Below are 6055 nucleotides of genomic sequence, written 5' to 3'. Positions count from 1 at the left end.
ATTACTTACAGAATGAAACTTACAGAATTACTTACGTCATAATTACAGAATGAAATCGTCGTAAATTACTGCATAATTTAAACCTCATATGACAAGAGGCCGTGTTTCTTTGAGAGAAAGCAAAGCGACCGGAAGAGCGAGTGCAGTTGCACATTGTCAAAGTGTGAGAACAACGTGCGCATGCGCGGCAAGACAGATCAAAGAGCACACGCGCGGACCTAGGCCCTTATAAAATGAACGTTGTTTTTAATACACAATCAGTAAGTGCTTTAGAATGCATGCATTTCATTCACTAACATGTCCGTATAATACCTTAAAATACAATGAAATTAACTTATGTACTAGTAATAATGCTGATACTGTAGCGACCCATGGGTCCCCCAAGCAAGACCGGCATCAGAATCTCCTTGCTCCAGCCGGTGACGTAACCGGCGGGGATCCACGGCGCCAGAGTGGCTGGTCACGTGACCGCCAAAGCGTGCCGCGCGTGCAAGTATAATCAGATACACCTGTTGATCACGTGACCACCGAAGCACGCCTCGCTTGAGAGGCGTGGCTTTCGGTTTCGGTTTGGGTTTCTGGTTATGCTTTATAAGGCAGCCCGATAAACGGGCTTTACAGTGTTCCCGAGTTGGTTTTACGAATAAATATCTTCTCGGACGAGTTTGTGCCTTGCCATCCTTTGGTCCGTATTCTGCTGGAGCCCGGACTCCTTCATTGGTGACCCCAAATTTGCAACACGGCAATGGACACCACAGTGTCCCTCAAGCTGCCCACCTTCTGGGAAGCACATGCCGCCATCTGGTTCATGCAGGCGGACTCCCAGTTCGCCCTGCATGGCATCACGGAGGACGCCACCCGCTACCATTACGTGGTCCCCGCGCTCGGCTCCGCGACCGCCGCCCGCTGCCTGAGCTTCCTCCAGAACCAGCCTGCTGACGGTAAGTACGACGCCATCAAGGCACTTCTGCTGGGCGCGTTCGCCCTTTCCCCGGCTGAGCACGCACGGCGCCTGCTCGACCTACCTGAGCTCGGTGATACGCGCCTGTCCGAGCACATGGACTACATGTTCGCGTTTCTCGGCGAGCACCCCTCGGATTTCCTGTTTCAGGAGCTCTTTCTTCGCCAGCTCCCGGCCCCGGTACGGGTCGCCCTGGCAGGTACGATCATCGTAAACCCCCATGACCTCGCCAAGGAGGCCGACAAGATCGCTTTGGCAAGCCGGCTCGCTGGAGTGGCGAGCCAGCTCGTCGGGGTGGTGACCGGGAGCCTTCCCGCCCACCCGCCCGATGCCCGCGACGGTCTCCTTCCCGGAGACCGCCGGGCCGGCACGACTGGCAGCGGCGACGCGTCACCCGGTCCCGACGCGTCGACCGGAGCCCCCGCCGGACTCGGCCTGGTGCTATTTCCATGCCAGGTTCGGGTGGCAGGCCCGATCATGCTGACCCCCGTGCACGTTTGGCAATTCGGGAAACGGGCAAGCCGGCGTTCCCTCCCAGCAATGAACGCCGGCCGTTCCAGAAACCTGCTGTTCATCGCGGACCGAGCATCGGGGCGGCGCTTCCTCTGCGACACCGGCGCCCAGCTGAGCGTCATTCCCGCTTCGGCGGAGGACAGGCGGGCCGCCGTCTGCGGCCCCCCCATTGGTCGTGGCCAACGGCTCCGCCATCCGCACTTTCGGCCCACCCACCGTCGCCCTCCGCTTCGGCAGCCAGCTCTTTCACTGGGAGTTCGTGACGGCGGACATCCCCATGGCTTTGCTCGGGGCCGATTTCTTGTGTGCCCACGGGCTGCTGGTAGATGTGAAATGCCGGCGTCTCATCAACGCCGAGACTTTCAGCTCCCTGGCATGCGCCTTGAGCCGGGCCGCACCCACCGAGTTTTCCTGCGCCCTCCCATTGGCGGATGACTTCGTACGTCTCCTCGCGGAGTTCCCGGCCCTCATGCGGCCGACGTTTTCGGCCATCGCGGTGAGGCACGGCATCGAGCATCACATCCCCACTACGGGCCTGCCGGTGTACGCCCGGGCTCGCAGTCTCGACCCCGCCAAACTCGCCATCGCCAAGGCCGAGTTCACGGTGCTGGAGCGCCTCGGCATCGTACGGCGCTCCGTCAGCACCTGGGCCTCGCCGTTGCACATGGTCCCGAAGCCGGGGGGCGGATGGTGGCCATGCGGCGACTACCGCCACCTCAACGACGCCACTACCCCCGACAGGTACCCCGTCCCGCACATCCAGGATTTTTCCGCCCGGTTGGTGGGGCGGACCATTTTTTCTAAAGTGGACCTGATTCGGGGGTACCACCAGGTGCCTGTCCGCCCGGCCGACATCCCGAAGACGGCCGTGATCACACCTTTCAGCCTCTTCGAATTCCTCCGGATGCCCTTCGGCCTCAAAAACGCGGTGCAGGCGTTCCAGCGCCTGATGGACGGCGTGCTGCGTGACCTGCCGTTCCTCTTCACCTACCTGGACGACATCCTCGTCACCAGCACGTCCAGAGCCGAGCATCTCCTCCACCTCCGGACGCTTTTCGGCCGCCTCAGCGAGCATGGCTTGATTGTCAACCCGGCCAAATGTCACTTTGGTGCAGCATCGATCGACTTTTTGGGCCACCGCATCACCCGGAACGGCGCTGTGCCTCTGCCGGCCAAAGTCGAGGCCATCGCCGCTTTCCCGCGCCCCCGCTCCATCAAGGCACCGCAGGAGTTCCTCGGGATGGTGAACTTCTACCACCGCTTCATGCCCCGAGCGGCGCAACTCATGCGGCCCTTGTACGCCGCCCTCCAAGGCCAGCCGGCGAAGCACGACGTCGTCTGGTCCACGGACATGGACGCGGCTTTTGCTGGCACGAAACGGGCCCTCACCAATGCCACGCTGCTGGCCCACCCGGTACCCCATGCCCCCATCACCCTCACCACGGACGCCTCCGACTACGCCGTGGGCGCGGTCCATGAACAATGGGTGAACGGGGCCTGGCAGCCGCTCACGTTCTTCAGCTGGCAACTCCTGCCCAACGAGCTGAAGTACAGCACGTTCGACCGCGAGCTCCTCTGGCTGTACCTGGCCGTCCGCCATTTTTGCCACCTCCTGGAGGGCCGCCCATTCACGGCCTTTGGCGACCACAAGCCATTGATTTTCGCAATGGCCAAGGTCACAGAGCCGTGGTCGGCCCGCCAGCAGCGCCACCTCTCCGCCGTGTCGGAATACACCACGGACATCCGGCACGTCACCGGGAAAGACAACACCGTGGCCGACTGCCTTTCTCGGGCCGGCGCCAACGCCGTCCACCTCGGCGTGGATTTCGCCCTGATGGCGACGGACCAGGCCACCGACGGCATGGTGCAGGCACTCAGGGTGGCAGACACGGGCCTCCGCTTGGCTGACGTCCCCTTCACGAGCACGGTCCTGCTTTGCGACGTCTCCCAAGGCAGACCATGACCCATCGTGCCGGTCTCCTGGCGGCGCCGCATTTTCGCTTCCCTCCACGACCTCTCGCACCCAGGCCGGTTGGCATCCCAGAAGCTGGTGTCGGCACGCTTCGTCTGGCACGGGTTGCGACGAGACGTCCGCGACTGGGCCAACGCCTGCACAGCCTGCCAGTGGACCAAGGTCCACCGTCACACCCTGGCTCCGTTGGCTCCTTTCACCATGCCCACGCGGCGTTTCGACCACATCCACGTGGACCTGTTGGGTCTCCTGCCCCCATCGCGGGGGTTCACCCACCTGCTCACCATGGTGGACAGGACCACCAGGTGGCCGGAGGCCATGCCCCTCACCTCCACCACCACCGCCGACATGGCACAGGCGTTCATCGCCACCTGGGTCGCGCGCTTCAGCGCACCGGCGGACATCTCATCCGACCGCGGCCCACAGTTCACGTCCGAACTTTGGGGCACGGTCGCCCGCTCGTTGGGAGTCACTCTGCACCACACCACGGCCTACCACCCCGAAGCCAACGGGTTGTGTGAGCGGTTTCACCGCTCCATGAAGGCCGCACTCATGGCCGGCCTCCAGGATGACGGGTTGGCCGACCGGCTCCCTTGGGTCCTTTTGGGCCTCCGCACGGCCCCCAAGGAGGACCTCCAGGCGTCCACCGCCGAGCTGGTGTACGGCCAGACTCTCCGCGTCCCGGGCGAGTTCGTGCCCGATGCCACCAGCCCCTGGTCCGCCGCGCGCCTGCGCACGGACTTCCAGGAGGCCGCCCAACGTTTCGCCCCGGTGCCAACGTCCCGCCACGGCGACCCCCACTCCTACGTCCCCCCCAGCACTCCTCACGGCGGAGTACGTCTTTGTGTGCCACGACGCGCACCGGGGGCCACTCCGGCCACCTTGCGACGGACCCTTCCGGGTCCTACGCCGGGACAAGTCCTTCATCGTCAGCATCGGCGGTCGGGCGGACCGGATCTCGCTGGACCGCCTCAAACCGGCCCACATGGACGTCGGCCAGCCACCACGGCTGGCTCTACCACCGCGGCACGGCTGCCCCCCATCCACTACACCCCCCGTCCGACCATCCACCACCACACCGGTCCCCCCCGCCCCCCGCGACCGGCCAGGGGTCGTTTCGGTTGGGTCATCCGGACCCCCCTCAGGTTGACCTCCCTGGACCAAGTCCATTCTGGGGGGGCGTGTGTTGCGACCCATGGGTCCCCCAAGCAAGACCGGCATCAGAATCTCCTTGCTACAGCTGGTGACGTCACCGGCGGGGATCCACGGCGCCAGAGTGGCTGGTCACGTGACCGCCAAAGCGTGCCGCGCGTGCGGGTATAATCAGATACACCTGTTGATCACGTGACCACCGAAGCACGCCTCGCTTGAGAGGCGTGGCTTTCGGTTTCGGTTTGGGTTTCTGGTTATGCTTTATAAGGCAGCCCGATAAACGGGCTTTTCAGTGTTCCCGAGTTGGTTTTACGAATAAATATCTTCTCGGCCGAGTTTGTGCCTTGCCATCCTTTTGTCCGTATTCTGCTGGAGCCTCCCCCACTTATGATACCTACCAACTTATGATACCTATAAATTTTCTTTGTTTTGAAAACAGGTTTGGCAGAATGCGGCACAAGCTGATGCAAAGAAAGATGAGAACGACTTGACGTCCAATAAGGGAAAATTCAACGATGGACACATGGAATCAGCATCACAAAAATCGGCTAAAAGTAGGATTGTGTTCTTTTTGCAGAAATGATACAGAAATCTATTTTATAAAGGGGGAAAGCGAAAGTGATACAATATTTCTTCTTGAAGTTGAAGGTAAACATTTAAAAGACCACACCTGACTCGATTTTTTTTTTTGGACTATATCCCTACTTCCATTTTTGTTATCTCTTAGTTGGTTTGGTGGGTTTTTCCTGTAATTCTGCACATGTACAGTCAGTTGAATGTTAGCTAAAATATTTATGCGTAATATATTGCTAAGTTTCCTTTACATAATTCAATACATAATATGTGGTCGTTGTTATAATTTCTTAACAAAACTAATCTTGATTCATTTCTATATTTCAGAACTTGGAGCTAAGCGTCCTTCCATGAAAGCAAATAAGCCTGGAAGCAAGAGGAAAAGAACTAAAGCCACAACCAACACAATCGCATCATATTTTACAAAGGTTAAGCAATTGTCGCATTATATTATATTTGCAAGCTGTAAAAAAAATAGGTTCATGCCATTGTCTTGAGACTGTATCTTTAGAGCGATGTTGAAATATGAAGCCGTTTTGAATTGAAAAGATATTCATCCAAAAAGCATATTTTCAGGCTTACAACAATTCATTATGTGAAGGATTATCTGCTAAATACTAGTTAGGTATTGCATTGACAAAAGCAATGCCGGTGATATCAATTTGTACCGAATAATACACCTAAATCCCGTAGACCACGAGAATTGCTGGTACTGCTGTTGGGGGTGGGGGTTGCTGTAAATTAAACACATTTTTAAAGGCACTTTTGCAATATCATTACTGTATTTGTTTTGTTTTACCCACAGCCAGTCCAAGCATGATGTCTTCTGCACCACCAAATCGTTCTGATAATGATGCCATGCCACCAGTCACACCAATGGGTTG

At 58.2% G+C, this 6055-nt stretch overlaps 1 long non-coding RNA gene across 1 annotated transcript; it reads left to right on the top strand.

Annotated features, from left to right (window-relative positions):
- The first annotated feature begins 221 nt into the window (after window positions 1-221).
- LOC144889874 (uncharacterized) lies at window positions 222-5545 on the top strand. The gene is made up of 3 exons (XR_013622132.1): window positions 222-260; window positions 5038-5152; window positions 5499-5545. It is a non-coding gene; the product is annotated as an uncharacterized LOC144889874 (long non-coding RNA).
- The last annotated feature ends 510 nt before the right edge of the window (window positions 5546-6055 follow it).

Source organism: Myxine glutinosa, chromosome 1 (genome assembly GCF_964187855.1).
Source record: "Myxine glutinosa chromosome 1, kmMyxGlut1.1, whole genome shotgun sequence".
In the NCBI taxonomy this organism is placed as follows: Eukaryota; Metazoa; Chordata; class Myxini; order Myxiniformes; family Myxinidae; genus Myxine; species Myxine glutinosa.
The sequence above is the reverse complement of the archived record's forward strand: the minus strand, read 5'-3'. Positions and strand labels throughout refer to the sequence as shown.